Raw genomic sequence first — 25,214 nt, forward strand, 5'->3', positions numbered from 1 at the left:
CCTGGGGTGTGTTTCAAGTGCTCACACCCATGTCCTTCCCAGGGCCCCGGGGAGGGCAGGTGCCCCATAAGATGCCGTGTTCTGGCCTCGGTGCTGGCGCTGAAGCAGCTGCCCCTGCCCCCCGCTCATTGGGCCGGGCCCTGCACACCTCAGGTGCCCCCCCCCCAGGCCGGTCAGAACAAATGGTCCAAGGTGAAGCACATCAAGGGCCTGCGGGACACCGAGCCCAGCCGGCTCTTCCAGAAGCTCGCCATGCTGCTGCGCTTTGCTCGCAAAGGTATCGCGGGGGGAGGAAGGGAAGGATCTTGTGCGTGACACAGCCCCAGCCAGAGGGAGTGCTACGGAGCCCTGCCAGCTTCCCCGTGCCCCACAGGCCCCGCTGCAGCCAGAGGGGGCATTACAGAGACTTCCCAGCTTCCCAGTATTTGACAGGTCCCAGCCAGAGGCTGTGGCTACAGAGCCCTGCCAGCCCAGCCTTGACCACTAGCACTGACCCTGTTGCCCCTAATAACCACAGCACCCCCTAACCTCTGTTAACCCAAGGCTAGCATCCTTCTTGGCTGCTGGAGCAGAGGATGCTGGTCTGAGGGGTAGAGTCTCCCCTTCTCATCCTTTCTCCACTGGACCTTTCTTCTGTTTCACAGCACCTCCCCTACAGTGGCTGAGTCTCTCCCCATCTCTCGCAGATGTTTCGCATAAGAGGGGGCAACCCAGTCTCTGTGGTTCAGGCGGCCTAAGATAACAGCTAACGGTGGCTGAAGAGGGGAAGGGCCCTGGAACAGGTAATTTGGGGCAGGGAGGGTCACCAGGAGCCCCAGGACTCCTGGGTCTCATCGCCGCCTCTGCAATTGGATAGTGGGTTACAGCAGGGGGGGCACCTTGTTTCTATTCCTGGCTCTGGGAGGGTAGTGGATCGTGGTGGGTTAAAGCAGTGGGGGTTGGGAGTCAGGACTGCCCTCAAGTGGGGTCCCAGCTGTGCCTCCCTTGTGATGCTCTATCTCTGTCCTTTGCAGCAGGGGGACCCAACCCTGATTTCAACACCAACCTGGCCAACCTCACTGAGCAGTGCCGGAGCATGGAGTCAAGGACCATAGCATCCACTGAGGTGGCCATCAAGGGAAGGGTACGTAGCTGCGTCCTGCCAGCTGGGCTCATGGGCTGCAGCCTTTTTGAATTCTCTGGGTCAGACCAGACCATGCCAAGGTGTTATAGGGAAAAATGAAAATCATTGTAAACCTATATGTTCCCCCTTCACAGGATGCAGGATCTTGTACCTGGTATCTGCGTCTATAGCTGTGGAAGCAGCTGGTGATGTTGGTCCCATCCTCCTTCCAGTGTAGTGCAAAGAAAGAGGACAGAGACAGATAGGTGTTCCAAAATAATATAATAACATTTAACAGTCCTGTGATGGGAAGAACACGTCAACAGCCCAACACTATAGCATTTTATTTCAGAAAGAGGAACTATACAAAAATGAGGGGGTTAGTTAATTAGAAATTAAAAGGTACAGTGAATAGAGTGAAATCCCCGCAAGCTGCATGGACACTTTTCAAACACACCATAATAGAGGCCCAAATTAAATGTATACCCCAAATTAAAAAACACAGTAAAAGAACTAAAAAAGAGCCTTAAGAAGCAGTAAGAGATAAAAAGGCATCTTTTAAAAAGCGGATGTCAAATCCTTGTGTGGTAAATAGAAGGGAGCATAAACACTGCCAAATTAAGTGTAAAAATGTAATAAGAAAAGCCAAAAAGGAGTTTGAAGAAAAGCTAGCCAAAAACTCAATAGGTAATAACAAAATGTTTTTTAAGTTCATCAGAAGCAGGAAGCTTGCTAAACAACCAGTGGGGCCTTGGACGATCGAGATACAAAAGGAGCACTTAAAGATGATAAAGTCATTGAGGAGAAACTAAATGAATTCTTTGCTTCAGTCTTCACGGCTGAAGACGTTAGGGAGATTGTAGGTGACAAATCTGAGGAATTGTCACAGATTGAAGTGTCACTAGAGGAGGTTTTGGAATTAATTGATAAACTGAACAGTAACAAGTCACCGGGACCAACTGGCATTCACCCAAGAGTTCTGAAAGAACTCAAATGTGAAATTGCGGAATTATTAACTATGGTTTGTAACCTGTCCTTTAAATGAGTTTCTATACCCAATGACTGGAAGATAGCTAATGTAACACCAATATTTAAAAAGGGCTCTAGAGGTGATCCCGGCAATTGCAGACTGGTAAGTCTAATGTCAGTACTGGGCAAATTAGTTGAAACAATAATAAAAAGAAAATTGTCAGACACGTAGAAGAACATAAATTGTTGGGCAAAAGTCAACATGGTTTCCGTAAAGGGAAATCAGGTCTTACTAATCTATTGGAGTTCTTGGAAGGGGTCAACAAACATGTGGACAAGGCTCTTATGTAAATTGAGTTGCCATGGGATAAGAGGGAAGATCCTTTCATAGATTGAGAACTGGTTAAAAGACAGGGAACAAAGGATAGGAATTAATGGTAAATTTTCAGAATGGAGAAGGGTAACTAGTAGTGTTCCCCAAGGATCAGTCCTAGGACCAATCCTATTCAACTTATTCATAAATGATCTGGAGAAAGGGGTAAACAGTGAGGGGGCAACAAAATGGCAAATGGAATTTCATGTAGATAAATGTGAAGTAACGCACACTGGAATAAATAACCCCAACTATACATATGATACGATGGGGGCTAATTTCTTTACAACTAAGCAGGAAAAAGATCTTGGAGTCATCGTGGATAGTTCTCTGAAGACGTCCATGTAGTGTGTAGCGACAGTCAAAAAAGTACACAGGATGTTAGGAATCATTACAAAAGGGATAGAGAATAAGACGGAGAATATCTTATTGCCCTTACATAAATCCATGGTACGCCCACATCTTCAATACTGCGTACAGATGTGGTCTCCTCATCTCAAAAAAGATATACTGGCATTAGAAAAGTTCAGAGAAGGTCAACTAAGACTGAGACTAAGGGGGTATATGCACGAGGTATATAAAATTATGAATGGTGTAGAGAAAGTGAATAAGGAAAAGCTATTTACTTCTTCCCATAATATAAAAACCACGGGCAACCAAGTGAAATTAATGGGCAGCAAGTTTAAAACAAAGAAAAGTAAGTTTTTCACACAGCGTGCAGTCAACCTGTGGAACTCCTTGCCTGAGGAGATTATGAAGGCTAGGACTATAACAGGATTTAAAAGAGAACTGGATACATTCATGGAAATTAAGTCCATTAATGGCTATTAGCCAGGATGGATAAGGAATGGTCTCCCTAGCCTCTGTTTGTCAGAGGGTGGAGATGGATGGCCGGAGAGAGATCACTTGATCACCTGTTAGGTTCACTCCCTCTGGGGCACCTGGCATTGGCCACTGTCGGTAGACGGGATACTGGGCTGGCTGGACCTTTGGTCTGACCCAGTATGGCCATACTTATGTTAACAAAAGGTAAGTGTATGAAGGTTGGTTTACAAGAACTGGGGAAAAGGGGAAAAGGAAACACAACTGTCATAAAACCTAAGCAAACTGGGATCACAATACAAGGAGCTTGAAGCAAACTAAAATGATAAAATCCCCTAAAGTCCTGCTGCTGTCAGATGCTTTCTCTGGACAGGCTGGGTGTTGGAGTGCGTCGGACCCAGGACCTACGGCCCCCAGACCTGGTGATGGCCCGAAGGGAGGAACGCTGGATCGTGCTGTAGCTGGACTTGGAGCCAATGGCAGGGGTACGGCCAGGAACCCTGGATGCGGCAGGTACGCGGATGGGATGGATGAGGATGAGTTGTCTCTCAGGATTCGCTGATTCGTGATCTGAGGACCACGTGAACGCCACTGTGCTTGGCTGCCGCTGTGACGGAGAGCATTGTGGTGATGTCACGCAGTTCCTTTTAACGGTTCTGTGACAGGAAAACCTGAGGTAGACTGTCAGTTACAGAACCAGTTCATTGTGGCCTGTTAGCTGCCCTTTCCCACCAAAGTTCAAAACGGCGCAAAACCACCACCACCCAGCTGAAACAAGATGGAGTCTTGTTGTTTGTGGCAAAGAGACACCATATTAAGTGTCCGACTCCATATTAAGTGTCCGACTCCATATTGGATAATCACCATTTTAGTGATTATGAGGGGATAACATCATAAAACCTCATTAAAAACGCTATAAAATCACAAGATACAAATATATTAAAACGGGGCGTTTGGAGCCTTGAATGAGGGAGCGAGGCTGGTCTTGTAATTATGGTGCTGGGCTGGACTACAGGACTCATGGTTTCTATTCCTAGTTCTGCCACTTGGTCCCTCTCTGACCTTGGGCAAATCACTCAGTCAGTGGTTCTCAACCAGGGGTACAGATACCCCTGGGGGTATGCTGAGGGGGTACACCAGGCAGTACACCATCTCATCTAGAGAGTGGCCTAGTTTTACAACAGGATACAAAAAAAGCACTTGCAAAGTCAGTACAAACTAAACTTTCATACTGACAATGACTTGTTTATACCACTCTATATACTACACACTGAAATATAAGTACAATATTTATATTGCAGTTGATTTATTTTATAATTATATGGAAAAAAGGAGGAAGTCAACATTTTGTCAGTACTAATGTGCTGGGCGGCTGGTATTTTTATGTCTTATTTTGTAAGCAAGTAGTTTTTAAGTAAGGAGAAACTTTGGCATACGCAAAAGAAATCAGAGTGCTGAAAGGGGTACAGTAGTCCGGAAAGGCTGAGAGCCACTGACTTAAATCATAGGGAATAGCCAGACTGGATCAGAGGGGAGGCCTAGTTTGTTTTCACAGTAATCTAATTAATATAGTTCAATTAGGCACTAGACAGCGTTTTATTTTTATTATTCTTGTAACCATTTCTGACTGTTATGCCTCATTGCTTGTACTCACTTAAAATCTCTTTGTCATTAATAAACTTGATTCATGGTTTCATCTAACCCAGTGTGTTTAAGTAACGTGTCGGAGTAACTTTGTTTATGGAAATGAACTGGTGTATGTTATTCCCTTTAAAGGAATAACGAATTTAGCATTTCTCGACTGCCTGGGAGAGGGTTGGACATGACAGAACATACATTTCTGAGGGAAAATCTGGGATTGGGAGTGTGTTGGGTTCACACTGCGATAATCCAGGCTGGTGAGAACAGTGTTGGTGTGCTTGGCTGACTGCAGAAGGAAGCTTGGGCAAATTCGGAGGTGGGGGGTAGACAGCAAGGCTCGGGGAGCCCGCGGGAAGCTGGACACTCCAGGGGCAATGTGGGGATGGCTGGGGAGCCTGGGGGAGGCATCGGGGCCAGAGTGGATGGCTGGGGCGACCAGAGGAAGCAGCAGGGAACCAGGATGATGGGGATGTGCATGGGGAAGACAGAAGGGGGAGGGGATTGCCAGGGCCTGGGGGTGGGGAGTGGGGCCAAGGCAATGGGGAGGTGGGCGAGGAGGCAGCGGGGGCCAGGGCAATGGGAAGATGAGGGGAATACAAGTGCAGTTCCCTTGAAACTGACAATATTTTATTTCATTTTTTCTTAAGACCCTCACCCAGCAGAATACATGAATGCTTCTACGGGCACAAAGCTCTAAAGATTTAGAGCAGGTTGCACAGCGGAGCCAAGAGGCCAGTGAAGAAGCCTGGCAACATGTGACCTCCAGAAGAAGAAGGGGGAATGTCCGGGTTCCAGCAACGCAGACACAGGTAACTAACCGCTTTCATGTTCTCTCCACAGGTACCATTGCGGAGAGTGGACCAGATGATATGTCTGGGGGGAGAAAGCAGAAGGAGACTCCGCTGGTTGGAAGGCATGAGATGCACTGTCCTTAGATGGGGGGTTCCACAACCACTACTCCCAAGAGAAGGAGGCGGGTGGTGGTGGTCGAGGACTCTCTCCTCCGGGGGACTGAGTCATCTATCTGCTGCCCTGACCAGGAAAACCGAGAAGTCTGCTGCTTGCCAGGGGTTAAGATTCACGATGTGACGGAGAGACTGCCGAGACTCATCAAGCCCTCGGATCGCTACCCCTTCCTGCTTCTCCACGTGAGCACCAATGATACTGCCAAGAATGACCTTGAGCGGATCACTGCGGACTACGTGGCTCTGGGAAGAAGGATAAAGGAGTTTGAGGCACAAGTGGTGTTCTCGTCCATCCTCCCCGTGGAAGGAAAAGGCCTGGGTAGGGACCGTCGAATCGTGGAAGTCAACGAATGGCTACGCAGGTGGTGTCGGAGAGAAGGCTTTGGATTCTTTGACCATGGGATGGTGTTCCATGAAGGAAGAGTGCTGGGCAGAGATGGCCTCTACCTTACGAAGAGAGGGAAGAGTATCTTTGCGAGCAGGCTGGCTAACCTAGTGTGGAGGGCTTTAAACTAGGTTCACCGGGGAAAGGAGACGAAAGCCCTGAGGTAAGTGGGAAAGCGGGATACCAGGAGGAAGCACAGGCAGGAATGTCTGTGAGGGGAGGGCTCCTGCCTCATACTGAGAATGAGGGGCGATCAGCAGGTTATCTCAAGTGCTTATATATGAATGCACAAAGCCTTGGAAACAAGCAGAGAGAACTGGAGGTCCTGGTGATGTCAAGGAATTATGACGTGATTGGAATAACAGAGACTTGGTGGGATAACTCACATGACTGGAGTACTGTCATGGATGGTTATAAACTGTTCAGGAAGGACAGGCAGGGCAGAAAAGGTGGGGGAGTAGCACTGTATGTAAGGGAGCAGTATGACTGCTCAGAGCTCCGGTACGAAACTGCAGAAAAACCTGAGTGTCTCTGGATTAAGTTTAGAAGTGTGAGCAACAAGAGTGATGTAGTGGTGGGAGTCTGCTATAGACCACCGGACCAGGGGGATGAGGTGGACGAGGCTTTCTTACGGCAACTCGCAGAAGCTACTAGATCGCACGCCCTGGTTCTCATGGGCGACTTTAATCATCCTGATATCTGCTGGGAGAGCAATACAGCAGTGCATAGACAATCCAGGAAGTTTTTGGAAAGCGTAGGGGACAATTTCCTGGTGCAAGTGCTAGAGGAGCCAACAAGGGGGGGAGCTTTTCTTGACCTGCTGCTCACAAACCGGGAAGAATTAGTAGGGGAAGCAAAAGTGGATGGGAATCTGGGAGGCAGTGACCATGAGTTGGTTGAGTTCAGGATCCTGACACAGGGAAGAAAGGTAAGCAGCAGGATACGGACCCTGGACTTCAGGAAAGCAGACTTCGACTCCCTCAGGGAACGGATGGCCAGGATCCCCTGGGCGACTAACTTGAAGGGGAAAGGAGTCCAGGAGAGCTGGCTGTATTTCAAGGAATCCCTGTTGAGGTTACAGGGACAAACCATCCCGATGTGTTGAAAGAATAGTAAATATGGCAGGCGACCAGCTTGGCTTAACGGTGAAATCCTAGCGGATCTTAAACATAAAAAAGAAGCTTACAAGAAGTGAAAGGTTGGACATATGACCAGGGAAGAGTATAAAAATATTGCTCGGGCATGTAGGAATGAAATCAGGAGGGCCAAATCGCACCTGGAGCTGCAGCTAGCGAGAGATGTCAAGAGTAACAAGAAGGGTTTCTTCAGGTATGTTGGCAACAAGAAGAAAGCCAAGGAAAATGTGGGCCCCTTAATCAATGAGGAAGGCAACCTAGTGACAGAGGATGTGGAAAAAGCTAATGTACTCAATGCTTTTTTTGCCTCTGTTTTCACTAACAAGGTCAGCTCCCAGACTGCTGTGCTGGGCACCACAACATGGGGAATAGATGGCCAGCCCTCTGTGGAGAAAGAGGTGGTTAGGGACTATTTAGAAAAGCTAGACGTGCACAAGTCCATGGGGCTGGACGAGTTGCATCCGAGAGTGCTAAAGGAATTGGCGGCTGTGATTGCAGAGCCATTGGCCATTATCTTTGAAAACTCGTGGCGAATGGGGGAAGTCCCGGATGACTGGAAAAAAGCTAATGTAATGCCAATCTTTAAAAAAGGGAAGAAGGAGGATCCTGGGAACTATAGGCCAGTCAGCCTCACCTCAGTCCCCGGAAAAATCATGGAGCAGGTCCTCAAAGAATCAATCCTGAAGCACTTACATGAGAGGAAAGTGATCAGGAACAGTCAGCATGGATTCACCAAGGGAAGGTCATGCCTGACTAATCTAATCGCCTTCTATGAAGAGATTACTGGTTCTGTGGATGAAGGGAAAGCAGTGGATGTATTGTTTCTTGACTTTAAGCTTTTGACACGGTCTCCCACAGTATTCTTGTCAGCAAGTTAAAGAAGTATGGGCTGGATGAATGCACTATAAGGTGGGTAGAAAGTTGTCTAGATTGTCGGGCTCAACGGGTAGTAATCAATGGCTCCATGTCTAGTTGGCAGCCGGTGTCAAGTGGAGTGCCCCAGGGGTCGGTCCTGGGGCCGGTTTTGTTCAATATCTTCATAAATGATCTGGAGGATGGTGTGGATTGCACTCTCAGCAAATTTGCGGATGATACTAAACTGGGAGGAGTGGTAGATACGCTGGAGGGCAGGGATAGGATACAGAGGGCCCTAGACAAATTAGAGGATTGGGCCAAAAGAAATCTTATGAGGTTCAATAAGGATAAGTGCAGGGTCCTGCACTTAGGACGGAAGAACCCAATGCACAGCTACAGACTAGGGACCGAATGGCTAGGCAGCAGTTCTGCGGAAAAGGACCTAGGAGTGACACTGGACGAGAAGCTGGATATGAGTCAGCAGTGTGCCCTTGTTGCCAAGAAGGCCAATGGCATTTTGGGCTATATAAGTAGGGGCATAGCGAGCAGATCGAGGGACATGATCGTCCCCCTCTGTTCGACATTGGTGAGGCCTCATCTGGAGTACTGTGTCCAGTTTTGGGCCCCACACTACAAGAAGGATGTGGATAAATTGGAGAGAGTCCAGCGAAGGGCAACAAAAATGATTAGGGGTCCGGAACACATGACTTATGAGGAGAGGCTGAGGGAACTGGGATTGTTTAGTCTGCAGAAGAGAAGAATGAGGGGGGATTTGATAGCTGCTTTCAACTACCTGAGAGGTGGTTCCAGAGAGGATGGTTCTAGACTATTCTCAGTGGTAGAAGAGGACAGGACAAGGAGTAATGGTCTCAAGTTGCAGTGGGGGAGGTTTAGGTTGGATATTAGGAAAAACTTTTTCACTAGGAGCGTGGTGAAACACTGGAATGCGTTACCTAGGGAGATGGTAGAATCTCCTTCCTTAGAAGTTTTTAAGGTCAGGCTTGACAAAGCCCTGGCTGGGATGATTTAATTGGGGATTGGTCCTGCTTTGAGCAGGGGGTTGGACTAGATGACCTCCTGAGGTACCTTCCAACCCTGATATTCTATGATTCTATGAATGTACTTAAATCCAAGCACTTGAGCAGTTCCATTGATTTCAGTGGGACTACTCACATGCTTATAATTGACCATATGCTTAAGAGCTTGCTGGATTAGGCCTTAATGCTAGAATATATTATAAGAATATATTATTAAGAACTGGAAAGTCACACAATTCAACTTTGTAACGTTAATAGCACAAGTGGGTCAGTTGTGAAGCTTTGATCCAAATTCAAGCTCCTAATCTTCAGATCCAAACCCAAGTCACTTCATAAGAGTGTTGGGATTTGAGTTCTTAAATGGGACACCATAAAAAGAAACCTGAGCTGTGAAGTTGAAATCTGCACCTAGATCTGACTTTCCTCATGTTTCTGAGCGGTCTGGATTCTGTGTCCTAGTTTGGGGCCCATCTCTAGTTAAAAGTGAAGTGTAGAGAGAAAATGGAATTGTAGGCAGGCTCAGATAGGTGACTGGAACGTCTCTGCTCACTGGGCTGGGCACAGGAGATTGAGCACAGAAATCTGTTTTAATTTACGTTCCAAAAATTCTTTCAAACCACTCCCCTCCTGCCACGATACCTGTTTTTCCAGCTTTGCTACTGACGCCCCATGTTCAGAATTCTGTGATACTCCTTACAGTGTGTATGGTAACACCCATTCATGTTCTCTATGTATATAAATCTCCCCACTGTATTTTCCACTGAATGCATCCGATGAAGTGAGCTGTAGCTCACGAAAGCTTATGCTTAAATAAATTTGTTAGTCTGTAAGGTGCCACAAGTCCTCCTTTTCTTTTTGTGATGCTATAGATACCAGAAGAGAGACATCATAGTCCTCAGGAGGGTTAGCATGAGATTTCTGATACTTATGATGCCCAAGAGTACCAAGCTTTTCTTGTAAATCCAGCAGAGAGAGTGGATTCAAATGCAGAGGGGAAATAATTGTATATGGTTAAATTACAAGCTGATTCCTGATATAATGATTGGGTGCTGATATTATCACAAGAGCCCCAAAACACCATATTAAAGGTTTAGTTTGCAAATATCTCTGTTCTTAAAATTGAGATAGTACATAAGTGCAACCCAGAGCTGCTTCATGTGTAGTTCTCCTTTGGAACAGTCTCCGTTCTGCTATTGCATAGCTTCGTAAAACATGACATGGGGAAGGCCAACACTCACATCCAGGTAGATCATCAACCTACTCCTCTGTGCCAGGAGCAGGAAGGCCTCTGGGTCTTGCTCTCTTGGTAGCTGGAGCTGCTAAGTTGGGGGTGCAGTGGGCCCTTGAGCCACCCATGATCAGTGCAGAGCAGTGTTTAACCAGTGACCAATCCATGAGAGGACCGTATGATGTACCTGTATGGCACAATAATTCTTCAATGAATCAGTTGATTCAAATGCTTATTCTCTGGGGTTCAGACCCTCTGTTCTCCCCTTGAGGTGAGAGAACCCTACCCTGATTGTCACATCTGTCTTTCAGGCTCTGTCCCAGTCTCTCACACAGATATATCCCTCAGCCAGCCCAGCTCAGGGAGCAGTGGGAACAGGTCATCTCATCCTGTCAAACCAAGCAACATGGGTCCCATTGAGGCTCAGATGGAAGATCCCATGCACCTCCTGGAGGTAAGAACCGTTCACTTGTCCTACCACTTGGGGCCCTTGCAACAAACGGAGCTCCTGCTACATAACCTGGTTGGGAGCTTGCCCTGTCCCTGGATCCTGGCCCTGGTACAGAGACCTATTTCTCATCATGATATCCTCATTTGATTCTCAGAGGATGTGTCCAGGATCCTGGAGTCTGTTTCCTGCTGCTGGAGGTTTGAGCAGGGAGCGATCACTCACTGTCACAACCCAGGGGCCTTCAACCCGGGTCTGCAGGGTTCATGGGATCAGCCACACTCCAACCCTCCACCCGGAAGCCTGCTGAAAATTGCTTACTTAGGACCCATGAAGTTCAGCCCCAGTTTGAGGCTCCACTCCTGAGGTCCTATTGGGGAGTCCCAGAAAAGCTAATTGGCCCCCTAGTCCTGCTTAAGACAGCAGCGGGAACAGGACGCTGACTGAACACCAGGGCTGCTCCCTGTTCTGGACCGTATGGTGCCTGTTTCTGCTGCCGCTCCCCTGGCTTGGTTTCCTGGCGTCTGATTTGTGGTTGTGATCGCAAGTTTGTCTTTTGCTGCTGATCTTCCAGTATCCTGACCCAGCTGACTCTCAACTCCTGTCATGGGAGAAATCTGCCCTTCTCCTAGGATCAGTCCCAGCAGTAATTCCACCCACCCTGGCCTCAGCTCAGCGACTTTGTTTACCTGGGGTCAGGGACCACTTTTGAAGCCCTTAGCGTGTGGGTGGAGGTGGGAGCAGAGGCTGAAGCTCGAGCAGTTTCCACCAAAGAGCACCACCCTGTCTTTCTGTGGTCTGGCTAGGGCTCACCATCCATCTTGGAGCTGAACACCAGATGGGAGCTGATAGATTGTCCTTGGCGGGCAGTGTTCTGTGTGTGACGGAGCTGTGTGCCAGAGAGGGCCAGGAGCAGATGCACCACGCCTGGCCAGGACCGGGCTAAACAGCCTGGAGTGCTAGGTGAGTCAAACCACGGCCACAATACAGACACCCTGGGCATCCATGGGGACTGATTCTGGGCCCTTCACTACCAAGAGCACAACTCATTCCAACTTGAGTCATGACAGTGGTGACCCCTGCCAGCCCCTCTGAGGTGGGTCAGTATTATCCCTGTTAGCTGGGGCATAGGGATAGAAAGCAACTGGCTTCAAGGCAGAGGTGAAAGTAAGCCGGTATGCCATGGTACGGCGTACCGGCAAGAGCCAGTGCACCGTAATGGGGCAGCCCGGCTTCCCCAGGGGGCAGCAGTGGCTGGAGCCCCAAGCCCTTTAAATTGCCTCCAGAGCCCCACTGCTGGAGCCCTGGGACAGTGGCTGCAGGGCTCTGGCAGCTATTTAAAGGGCCTGGGGCTCCTCTGCTTCCACTGCCCAGGCCCTTTAAATAGCCACTGGAGCCCCGCCATCGCTGCTCCGGCGGCTATTTAAAGGACCGGGGCAGTAGAAGCAGGGGAGCCGTGGGCCCTTTAAATAGCTCCCGGAGCCCTGGGGTAGCGGGGGCTCCAAGGGCTATTTAAAGGGCCCGGGCTCCAGCTGCCTCTGCTGCCCCGGTCCTTTAAATAGCCGCTGGAGCCCGCTGCTTCCCCAGGGCTCTGGCGGCTATTTAAAGGGCTAGGGAGGTAGAAGAGGGGAGCCCCGGGCCCTTTAAATAGCCCCCGGAGACCCGGACTGCTGCTGCGACCCCAGTGGAGGGGGCACTTACCTTACAGGGTGGGCTGGGGCTGGCTCTGACCCCCCTCAACCCCGCTCCTTCTGCCCTAGGCCCCGCCCCTTCCAGGGGACAGAGCTGGACCCAAAGTACCGGTAAGTCACTCAATTTACTTTCACCCCTGCTGCAAGGTCACACACAGCGTCACTGACAGAGGCAGGAAGGAAGCGTGGTACTGACACCAGTCCAGCTCCAACCACTAGACTCCTCCACCCACTTCCAAAGTCAGAGTACCCAGGAGCCCTGACTCTGACAGGTAGGCCTTAAATGACAAGACCAACCTCCCTCCCACTCAGGAAGCCATAGAAGGGACCATCTGCTGAGCTCCCCTTTGCAATGCCACTGTCAGAGACCATTGCTAGTGGGCGCCAAGTGACTGAGCAGGGAACTCCTTGAGAGCCTCCTAGAGACTCGCAGGGGTTTCACTGGAACCCTATGGGAGCCGTGGAAAGAGTGCTGCATTGAAGAGACTCTCCTGCTCAAACAAAGGATTTCTGTTCTCCTAGACAGTCAGCCAGTGAGGCCAGTTTGCAGAATGTGGAAGAGCCTTTTGGCGATGGGTTGGGGGATTGACCTTGTGGGTGTCAGCAGCTGCAGTGCCTGGGGTCCCCATGGGCCAAGCCTCGCCTCCTGACACTCCAGGCTAATCTCCCACTGCTCTCAGTGGGGCTTGGCTTTAGCTGCGGGGCCTGTGTGCCTAGACAGAGGACTCAGGGATTTCCATCAGGCTGCTCAATGGCACTCACTCTCTTCCTGGTAATAGCTCACCTTAAGTAATCACTTTCCTTACAGTGTGTACGGTAACACCCATTGTTTCATGTTCTCTGTGTATATAAATCTCCCCACTGTATTTTCCACTGAATGCATCCGATGAAGTGAGCTGTAGCTCACGAAAGCTTATGCTCAAATACATTTGTTAGTCTCTAAGGTGCCACAAGTACTCCTTTTCTTTTCTGGACTAGCCACCAGAAAAAGGACATGATACATGTGGCCAAGGAAATAGAGAGGCAGTGTTGCCTGTTAATATGGCTCTTGTGGGGGAGCACGGGAGGTTACTTCGGACTAGGTAGGAGCCACATGCCTCCAAACCTGCACATCTCGAGGCTCCAGAGACTTCTCTCCAGATCCCAGAGCTTCCTCAGAGTCCTAAAGAGCCAGATGGAATCTGGCCTCTCTCCCCCCACCTTAGCAGTCCAGAAAAAATTATTTGTAGACATATTATGTGTCCTCTCCTGCCACACTCACCTGTTGGTGACTAATGCAGTCACAGAGTCCAGGATCGGTGTCATGCATTTCTCTGGGCTGTGACAAGTCGGAGGACGTGAGCTGCAATGGATCCTCCTGTGCGTGGGCTGAGTGGGCAACCTCTCTACTGCCATATCTGGTTTCCAGCCCACACGCACTAAGGAGAAGGTGATGGACTTACCCCAAAGGTGGGGGTGGGAAGAAGCAGAGTAAAGAAGTGATCAGAGAGCCATCCCCTAGCATTCCTCCTAGAGTCACTCCAAGAACCACCTGGCTCCTTCCTGCCATAGGCCGCAGCCCCTAGGTTCCACAGGGAATTTCTGAATTAACGCTCTAGAAAGCTGCCTCTGGCTTTCTACAAGCTCTCAAGCAGCCCTGTCACGAGAGGTAAGGAATAAGGTCTTGCCTCCCCCAACTGCTCAGGGGGAATTCTCTCAGAGAATCAGTGCAGGGCTTTATGCATCTCTACAAACAGATCACTTTGCGTGGTGGCAGTGGAAACTGGGCCCCCAGGACTTCGAATGGATAGGGATCAATCTGCTAACTAACACAGCCCAGCAGATGAACTGTTGCGGGGCTTGCACAGTTCACTGAATCCAAACCAGAGAGCAGGAAATGTTTCTCCTTTTGCAACTGTCTGTGACTTGTGGGAAGAAATTAGGTTAGCACGGGGGACTTCCTATTGGGAGACAAACGGTGGAGGTCTCAAGTAGCCAGGAGTAAATCGTCCTTGGAGATTTTGAAAAATTATAGATACTTTTCTAATACAAAGTTTTGTACCCAACTAAGGGTGACTATTGTGGGCCTGCTTGTGGAGGATAAAGATGAACTGATCACTGGACTGGATGTCCATGGTTGTTCTGGGGCCAGTGATCATGACTTGACTATTCAGTAAGGACCAGTAAGAAGGTTTTGGAACAAATCGTTAAATTAAACAGCAATAAGTCACCAGAATCAGATGGTATTCACCCAAGAGATCTGAAGAAACTCAAATGTGAAATTGCAGTACTAATAAATAACTGTGGTATGTAACCTGTTGTCAGGGTTCCCTCCCCACTCTGAACTCTAGGATACAGATGTGGCAACCCGCATGAAAACCCCCCTAAGCTTATTTCTACCAGCTTAGGTTAAAAACTTCCCCAAGGCACAAATCCTTTGTCCTTGGATGGTAAGCTGTCACCACCAAGTGATTTAGACAAAGAATCAGGGAAAGGACTACTTGGAGTTCCTATTACCCCAAAATATCCCCCCAAGCCCTTACACCCCCTTTCCTGGGGAGGCTTGAGAATAATATCCTAACCAATTGGTTACAAAGTGAGCACAGATCAACCCCCCTGAGTCTTAGGACACTAAAAATCAATTAGGTTCTTAAAAGAAAAATTTTATTTAAAAAAAAAAAAGGGAAAAAGAATCACCTGTGCAAAATCAGGATGGAAGATAACTTTACAGGGTAACAAAAGATTCAGAAACACAGCAGAACTCCCTCTAGGCTTTGTTTCAAAGTTACAAAATCCAGGAATAAACCTCCTTCTAGCAAAGGGAAAATTCACAAGCTGAAACAAAAGATAATCTAACACGCCTTGCCTTATTTACTTACTCTTTTTGCAATATTGAGACTCATTTTAGGATGGTTTATAGGAGAAGGAGTTTTCTGACTTGATGCTTCTCTGCTTCCCAAGAAAACACTCAAACAAAGCCTCCCCCTCCCACCCCCCCACGATTTGAAAGTATCTTCTTTCCCATTGGTCCTTTTGGTCAGGTGTCAACCAGGTTATTTGAGCTTCTTAACCGCTTACAGGTAAGGAGGAATTCTAGGCTACCCTTAACTGTATGGTTAGGACACTTGTCCTTTAAATCAGCTTCCGTACCAGTTGCCTGGAGGATAGCTAATATGATACCAATGTAGAAAAAGGGCTCCAGAGACGCTCCCGGCAATTACAGGCCACTAAGGCTAATTTCAGTACCAGGCAAATTGGGTAAAATTATAGTAAAGAGCACAATTATTAGACACAAAGATAAACACAATTTGTTGTGGAAGAGTGAACATGGTTTTTGTAAAGGGAAATCATGCCTCACAAATCTACTAGAATTCTTTGAGGGAGTCGTCAAGCATGTGGATAAAGGTCATCCCGTGGATATAGTGTACTTAGATTTTCAGAAAACCTTTGACAAGGTCTCTCCCCAAAGGCTCTGAAGCAAAATGGGATAAGAGGGAAGGTCCTCTCTGGGATAGGGAACTGGTTCAAAGGCAAGAAAGAAAGGGTCTGACTAAGTGCTCAGTTTTCAGAATGGAGAGAGGTAAATAGTGGTGTCCCCCTGGGGTCTGTACTGCGGGGACCAGTACTGTTCAACATACTCCTAAGTGATCTGGAAAAAGGGGTAAACAGTGAGGTGGCAACATTTGCAGATGATACAAACCAACTCAAGTTAGTTAAGTCCAAAAGAGAGTGCAAAGTGAGAGTGTAAAGGGATCTCACCAAACGGAGTGACTGGGCAACAAAAAGGCAGATGAAATTCATTGTTGATAAATGCAAAGTAATGCACGTTGAAAAACGTGATCCCAACTCTACATCTAAAATGATGGGGTCTAAGTGAGCTCTTACAACTTAAGAAAGGGATCTTGGAGTCATTGTGGATAGTTGTCTGAAAATGTCCACTCAATGTGCATCGGCAGTCAAAAAAGCGAACAAAATGTTGGGAAGTGATTAGGAAAGGGATAGATAGCAAGACAGAAATGTAATATTGCCTCTCTATAAATCCATGGCATGCCCACATCTTGAATACTGGAGCTGGTCCCCGCATCTCAAAAAGATATATTGGAATTGGAAAAGGTACAGAAAAGGGCAACCAAAACGATTAGCGGTATAGAACAGCTGCCGTATGAGGTGAAATTAATAAGACTGGGGGGAGTTTTCAGCTTGGAAAAGAGATGACTAAGGGGGATAGGATAGAGGTCTATAAAATGATGACGGGTATGGAGAAAGTAAATCAGGAAGTGTTATTTACTCCTTCTCATAACACAGGAACTAGGGGTCACCAAATGAAATGAATAGGCAGCAGTCTTAAAACAAACAAAAGGAAGTATTTCTTCACACAACGCACAGTCAACCTGGGGAAACTCTTTGCCAGAGGATGTTGTGAGGGCCAAGACTATAACAGAGTTCAACAAAGAACTAGATAAGTTCATGAAGGATAGGTCCATCATTGGCTATTAGCCAGGATAGGCAGGGATAAAAAAACATGCTCTTAAAGTGTCCCTAGCCTCTGTTTGCCGGAAGCTGGTAATGGGCGACAGGGGATGGATCGCTTGATTTTTACCTGTTCTGACAATTCCCTCTGGGGCACCTGGCATTGGCCACTGTGGGAGGATAGGATTCTGGGCTGGCTGGACCATTGGTCTGATCCGGTATGGCTGTTCTTATGACCAATAGAGGGCAGTCCCAACCAGCAATATTTATTTTGGGTGCACTGAAAGGGCTAACTTTCCAAAGCTGACCAAAATGATTAGTGAAAATGGAGAAAAAAACTAAACAGAACAATGTGAATTAAAATTGGGAGCTATTCTTTAAGGAGCTTGTTAGATTGGGCATAAGCCACATTGTATAATTAGCTGAGCTTGCAATGGCCTTCCACTCAACTCGCTGACGTTTCTCCGTCTGCAAATGTGGTGACCATTTTAAAATCTAGATCCAATCAATTACAAAACGTCAGGGAAGATTCTAGGCATCAATGGTCTGATCATTGTGTTGATGGCAGTAAATAAGAGATTCCCATAGGGCTCCCTCCCTCCCTCTTCCCAAGAGCCACCCTCATCCTCTCTCCCCTTTCTGCTCCCGCATCCTCTGCGAACTTTCAAAGATGGATGCCTCGTCATGGCCTTCGCTCATAGGGATGTTGCCTAGTGGTCAGGGTTTCGGCCCTTCAGGGGGGAAGGGCGCGGCAGATGGTGGGGGAGCCCAGGGCCTCCCACTGGGCTCTGACCCAGGCCACTCTGAGGGCAACACAAGGGGGTGACACTTCCTAACACCCCGCTATTGTCCAAGTTCGCAGTTTATCGCAGGAAGCTCTGAAGGGTGTCAACTCACTGCTTGGCACCTCTTCACGGCCAGGCGTGGCATGGCAGCTCTCTCCTTCTTGGGGTGACAGTTGCCTCTGTTCCGCTGACAGATCCCAGTTGTCGGTGGGTGGGATCGAACCGGGGACCTCTGGAGCTTAGTGCATGGGGCTCTACAGCATGAACTAAAAGCCCCCTGGCTGTTAGCGAAGGCTGTAGAGAAGACTCGTTTTATCTCTCCCTCTAAGTGGTCTTGGTGCCACTAGCTGGGACACACCACCGCACCCAGAAGGTGTGTGGGTTACATACTTCCCCTAGCTGCAGCAGCGCGTCCTGACCTTCAGAGACTTCCCAGTTGTAATCCCGGACGACCCCTGTAACGATGCGGCCTCTGGCGGGACACTACTGAGAGTCTCAATTCAGGACAAATTGCTTGGAGCAGGGCAGTCACAGCCCAAGGCTGGGGTTTTTCTACCTCTAAGGCAAACCAAACCGGCCAAACAGAGAAGACTTCAGTTTTACCCCACTAGCCCACCACAAGTCACACAAGCAATTTCCCTTGGACACTGCAGTTTCCCAGTATCACTGCCAGTGCCACTCCTTATGGGGATGAATGGTTATGAAAACCAATACCCCAATAAAAGAAAAAGGGTTCTCTCAAAGGACCAAGCCCCAGACCCAGGTCAATATACTGTGACGGGGCAAGGCCAGATGGCTATAGAAAAGTAGTGGGAGATAGATATATTAGCTCCAGGCTAAACAAATCCCTGGTACCAGGTTAAGTGAAGTGGCAGCTGCTCCAGGTCAATTAAGACACCGGGGGCCAATTAAGAACTTTCCAGAAGGCAGGGAGAAGGCTAGGTTGATTGGGACACCTGAAGCCAATCAGGGGCTGGCTGAAACTAGTTAAAAGCCTCCCAGTTAGTCAGGTGGGTGTGGATGTCAGGAGCTGTGGGAGGAAGTTGCGCTGTTGGAGAGACTGAGTAGTACACACCATATCAGGGTCAAGGAAGGAGGCCCTGAGGTGAGGGTGAAGTGGAGCTTGAGGAAGTGAGGGCTGCTGTGGGGGAAGTAGCCCAGGGAATTGTACACGTCATGTTTCTAAAAGGTCAGCTACCATAGCTGATACTATTAGGGTTCCTGGGCTGGAGCCTGGAGTAGAGGGTGGGCCCGGGCTCCCCCCCACCTTTTCCCCCTGATTAATCACTGAGACTGGGAGACAACAGAGACTGTGCAAGGAAGGATAACTTCTCCTCACCTCCCTTGCTGGCTTATGATGAAAATGGCTCAGTAGACAGTGACCCTTGTCTCTAGAGAAAGAAGGGTCATGTGGAGGGTCACAGTGGGCCTCTGAGGCTAGCGAAATCCGCCAAGAAACGCGGGACCCACGGAGGCAAGGACAGAGCTTTGTCACAATACAAATCAGATCTTACCCACAAATCACGCTGTTGCCAATCCTTTAGAATCTAAAATCTAAAGGTTTAGTCATGAAGGGAAAAAGATATAGATGAGAGCTAGAATTGTTAAATGAAATCAATTCCATACAGTAATGGCAAAGTTCTTGGTTCAGGCTTGTAGCAGTGATAGAATAAACTGCAGGTTCAAATAAAGTCTCTGGAGAACATCCACAGCTGGGATGGGTCATTCAGTCCTTTTTATAGAGCTTCAGTTTGTAGTAAAGTCCCTCCGGAGGTATGAAGCAGGATTGAAAACAAGATGGAGGTGAGGCATCAGCCTTTTCTAGTCTCTTGCCATGTGGTCTTTGCTTTCTTTGTCCCAAGGACACTCTATCCAGCACGTGGCATAGAAAAACCTTAGAGTTCTGTCCAGAGGCAGGTCCCTGCATACCTTGCTGAGTCACAAGGTGTTTATGCCTTGTCTCAATGGGTCGATTGTATAGCTGATGGTCCTTAATGGGCCATCAAGCAGGCTAGGCAGAGCTGACACCAAATTGTCTGGGGTGTTCCCCGGAAGCAGAGCACAAGTTTGAAATACAGACAGTATAGAGCCAATAGTCATAACTTCAACTACAAAAATGATACATATACACAGATAGCATAATTATAATCAGCCCATCATAACCGCTCCATAGACCCCTTACATGACAACCTTTATACAATATTGCCTGCAAATATATAACAGTGGTCGCAACAGTGATCTATAGAGTTACAGATTATGTCAATAACATCACAGGAGGTGACATGGCATCAGTGAGACTGATATTGGAATACTGCCTCCAGCTTTGGTGTCCTCATTTCAAAAAGATGTTGTGAAATTGGAGCTGGGGCAGCAAAGAGCCACCAAATGTTCTGCGGGCTGGAGAAAAATGCTTTCTCGTGAGCTATTGAAAGAGCTCAACCTGGTTAGCTTATCAAAACAAGATTGAAAGGGGACTTCATTGAAGTGTTGAAGTGCCTTAATGGAGAGAAGCTATTGGGTATTAAAGGGCTCTTTAATCTAGCAGAGAAAGGCATAACAAGACCCAATGGCTGGACAGTGAAAAGAGACAAATTCATATGCCAAATAAGGCACAAATATTCAACAGCAAGGATGATTCACCACAGGAACAAGCTACCAAGGAAAGTGGTGGATTCTCCATCTCTTGATGTCATTTAATGAAGACTAGATCCTTTCTGGAATGTGTTTGCCCCAAAAGTAGCTATTGTGTCATACAGGGGGCCTGTGATACGCAGGGGGTCAGATTAGACGCTCTAATGGTCTCTTCTGGCCACAAAGTCTCCTCATTTCTGAAAAACTGAGTGGAGCATTGGGAGCAGCGTCTGATGTTTTACTGTCGAGCCGGCTTGCTTCCGAGAATGAACAGTCCTTGAGTGGGGTGATCCACAGGGAGTAGCTCAAACCTCCAAAGTGCCTGGCCAGCGGCAGGACATTAGCACAGCAAGGGAGGGGTGTGGGAGTGACATCACAAAGGCCTTTTGCAGGACCTCAGACTATTGGTCCAAGGTGATGGGGAGGTGGTGACCTCACAGAGAGATGCTGACATCAGCCAGGCAGGACAAGGGTGAGGGGCCAGGGAAACCTCGCAGACCCCTGTGGCTTTGCTTCAGCAAGTCGTCTTCTCGAGGTCTCTCTTTGAAAGAGTATTAGGGTTCACGTACGTGAGCACGAGGAGGAACCTCTTTCAAGTTTTCTCCTTTCCTTTTACTGATTTGAGTAGAAAACAGTCGTCCCCTGTTAAGAAGGTAAGAGCCTCCTCGAGGTTTGAAACTTGTTCAGTCTGATCCATCTGGTGACATCTGAATTCTAGGTGTGAAAAACACGAGCTTAAGGAGGCAGAATTTTATTCTGCTCCTAGAATTTTGTCCCTTAGAATCACTGGGGACATTAGGGTTTGTCCTTTTTGTTTCACCTTTTTCTCCATCCCTCCCTCCTTTCTCTTCTTCTCTTGCTTCTTTTGTCCTTTTTCCTGTTCCCCTCCCAACACCAGGAGGGGTGTGTGTGTGTGTGTGAGTGAGTGAGTGAGTGTCTGTGTCACGGGGGAGAGCTCTGCAGCTCCCACTGTGAGAGGTCCCCCAAAAAATGTGGGGCTGAAATTGTGCTTGGGCAGTGATCCTCACCAGTGACCTGGGTCATCCTTTGGGCTCTCTGGTGAGAACCCTCAGCCTCCCGTCCTCAGTCTCTACCCTGATTGCCTGAGCAGGGGGTTATTGACAGGGAGGAGACTCAGGTCCTTGTTGTTCTCTTTTAAGACCAAGTAAATAAGTCATAACCAGTCATATGTTTGACGAATTTTGCTGCTTCTCTGCCTTAATTGTCTCTGAGAAGTTCATGATTCTCTCTAACATTCCAGGTTTCAGAGTAACAGCCGTGTTAGTCTGTATTCGCAAAAAGAAAAGGAGCACTTGTGGCACCTTAGAGACTAACCAATTTATTTGAGCATGAGCTTTCGTGAGCTACAGCTCACTTCATCAGATGCATGCTGTGGAAACTGCAGCAGACTTTATATATACACAGAGAATGCCGTGGAAACTGCAGCAGACTTTATATATACACAGAGAATATTCTCTGTGTATATATAAAGTCTGCTGCAGTTTCCACGGCATGCATCTGATGAAGTGAGCTGTAGCTCACGAAAGCTCATGCTCAAATAAATTGGTTAGTCTCTAAGGTGCCACAAGTACTCCTTTTCTTCTAACATTCCAGTTCTCCTAAAATACTTGCTGAATAATTCCTGTGCACTGTTGTTGGTCTGGAGCTCATTTGAGAGCATTTTATTCAGGTCATTCAATGTATGAAATTCAAGATCCGATAGTTAGTTTGAAAATCAGGGCTCTTGGGTCCTACTCCCAACTCTGCCACTGACTGGCTGTGTGACCTAAGACAAGTCAATTCTCCTTTCTCAGCCTTAGCTTCTCCCTCTTTCAAGTAGGGGTAATAATGATCCGCTCCTACCTACCTCATAGTGGGTGGAGGATGGGGATCCATTGGAGAGTGTCACTACGAGAAGTGCATAATATGAGGTGTCCTATCACGTTTACTCAGATCAGATTATGACATCATAGAATAGCTGAAATATTCTATTTTATTGGTATTTTTTTATTTTGAAATTGTTAAGAGCAGCAACTATTTAGCTCAGACTGAAGCATCTCATCTAATTTTCGAGATCTAAGTGTTTCCTCTTTGTGTGCGATGAGACAATTTAACACATTGTGACAAACAGGAGGTGCTTTTGTTTTGCAACAAAATATTTGTGCAAAGAACTTTCATCCCACTTGTTATGATTTCAAGAAGCAAACTGGTGTAGTCTGAGTGGGATTTTCTGACAGAAATGGGGGATTCAATGAAATTTCCCCCCATCTCAATTCCTGGGCTCTATCCCTGCCCCGGGGGGGTTTGTGGTCTGTTAGAACGGGAGTCAGGACTGGTGGCTTTTCTTTCTGGCTCTGCCACCGCCTTGCTGTGTAGGCCCTTGGGTAGGTCACTTCCCTTCTCTGTACTTCAGGCTCCTCCCCATCTGTCCAATGGGAACAGGGACAATTCTTGAACTCTGGGCAGTCGTGAGCCTGAGTAAGAGAAGGGGCACTAAAGCCCTCTGTGAAGGAGACGGGAATTTCACGGTGTTTAGCACCAAGGAATTTTAAAGTTTGCTAAAACGTCTAGTCTGCGGAAACAAGAAATGGTTGGGGCCAAATTTTGTAACCACTGCCTTTTTTAAGCCCATTCAGGGATGTGAGTCCCTGTCTTTTAGGTACCTGGGATTCTTTACCAGCAGGAGAGAAGAGGTTCCTGCCTCCATTCTTGTGGCCTTAACAAACCAGGTGCTGTGCCCCAGTTCTCGTCTGAGATCCCTGAAAAAGAACATCTTCCCATCCATTCCCAAGACAGGACCTATCTTTAAAAGGGGAACAAAGAGAACCCTGAGACTTACAGACTAGCTAGCCTCACTTCCATAGCTGGAAAGATATTGGAATATATTCTTAAACAATCAGTTTGTCAGCACCTGCAGGATAATTTGGTTCTTAGGACTAGTGAGCATGGATTTGTGAAGAACAAATCATTCCAAACCAATCCTATTTCCTTCTTTGGCAGCGTTATGCAGGGCCAGTGCAAGGATGTTTTGTGTCCTAGGCGAAACTTCCGCCTTGACCCCCCCCCATTCCCCCCCTTCTTTCCCCTCCCCTCGTACTGCTTCACTACAGTACAAAGTGGCAATGACAACATCAATATGACAAATGTCAAAAACCTACACACGCATAGTCGCACGTAAACATATACACCCAAATACTGAACATACCCACACAATTGACACGAAGTATTCGCGAAATGATACAGCAGCACTTGCCAGAGTCTGAGATCTGAAACAACTCCACAAAAATAGTTAGCCTCAGTTGACAATCTCTGAAAACTAGTCAACTTAGCACAATAAACAGCCTGTCAGAACGGGGTGACAGCCGCGCGCAATGGGGAAAATGACGTCTCTCTCTCTCTCACACACACACAAAATCTGGGTACCCAGAGGGGGAGGTTTCCATGGTTGGTAACTATAATGCCTCATGGTGCCCGCTTGTCTCTGCATTGACCAGCTGTGGCTCCAGGTGAGCACTTCCCATAGAAATCCTGAGATGGTTAAACTGCCCCAAGAAATTTAAAAATGTCCTGGGCCAAATGTAGAATGAGGGGGGCAGGCAGGGGTCTCCGAGACTGCTCGCTATGGGGAGCTGGGGCACCAGCGGGAAGGCTGCGGGGGGCACATGGGGAGGCAGCGGCAGGTACCCACCCTCAGGCTTGGGCAAGGAGTCCCACTCCATCCCGCTAGCACCCGCCTGCAGCTCCCATCTGGTCTCGTTGGGGCCCTGCTCAGCAAAGGGTCCCGCCTTAGGGGGACAAGCCTGGCACACCTTGTGGGCCCGCAGGGGCTGTGCTCTGCCCCAGAGCAGGCCAGGCCCTGTGCTCCCCGCCCCAGAGGGGGCTGACCTGGCTCCCCACAGGGCCAGATTAACTTTTTGTGGGCCTGGCGCCAAACATATTTGTGGGCCCCCCGGGGAATGAAGAGGCCAGGGGTAAGAGCACAGCGGGCAGGGTGGATTTGATTTAAATCATTACTTAAATCACTAGTTAGGAAGTCTTGATTTAATCATGGGTTTCTACATAAAAGTGCATTCTTGTTGGTTGTTATAACCTTAATACATATTCTTCACAACTCAGAGATAGACATAGGTTTCATTTTTACAAGGTACACGCTATACATTTTTAAACCATGATTTATTTTGAAAACTTTTCAGATGAGTTTTACAGCTATATCAGAAAATGAATGATTGTTTGGTTATTTCCTTTATCAAAGATAATTGAAGCAGATATTTATGAAGTCATTGGGAGGTGAACTATCTCCAATTCAAGAGATTAATCATTAATATCTGGAGGATTTTCTTGCCAGGCTGTATTAGGAGGAGAACACCACCTGACAGACATTTAAATTGTTTTACTTAACTAAGACAACAACGTTAAGTATTCTGGATTTTTTTCTTCAACAGCAAACATTATATTTTAACAAAAAAGCATATGTCCCTCACTTCTCACATTTATCTCCAGGCTTCTTCTCCTTGTCCAGATCTATTCGGCCCCCAACAATCTTCTATTCATTGAACTTTTTGAAACTTTTTCTTTTAAAGTACACAAATTTGCAGAGGGACAGTAGGGTTGAGGTCTGTTATTTCTCACCTCTATACAGTATTTATTTAAAAACATTTTTGCTGTTAACAAGCATGTTACTTCTGGAGACACAAATC

The 25,214-nt window shown here is 47.6% G+C and overlaps 1 long non-coding RNA gene across 2 annotated transcripts; it reads left to right on the forward strand.

Moving 5' to 3' along the window:
- The first annotated feature begins 1,406 nt into the window (after nucleotides 1-1,406).
- Nucleotides 1,407-13,365, forward strand: LOC311522493. Of its 2 annotated transcripts, XR_014712136.1 has the most exons (5): nucleotides 1,407-3,779; nucleotides 5,555-5,716; nucleotides 10,825-10,967; nucleotides 11,768-11,924; nucleotides 12,722-13,365. It is a non-coding gene; the product is annotated as an uncharacterized lncRNA (long non-coding RNA). The 2 variants fall into 2 exon arrangements; XR_014712137.1 differs by lacking the exon at nucleotides 12,722-13,365 and having other exon boundaries at nucleotides 11,768-12,079.
- Nucleotides 13,366-25,214: the final 11,849 nt, after the last annotated feature.

This window comes from Lepidochelys olivacea, assembly GCF_965140295.1.
Source record: "Lepidochelys olivacea isolate rLepOli2 genome assembly, chromosome: 6".
NCBI classification, from domain to species: Eukaryota; Metazoa; Chordata; order Testudines; family Cheloniidae; genus Lepidochelys; species Lepidochelys olivacea.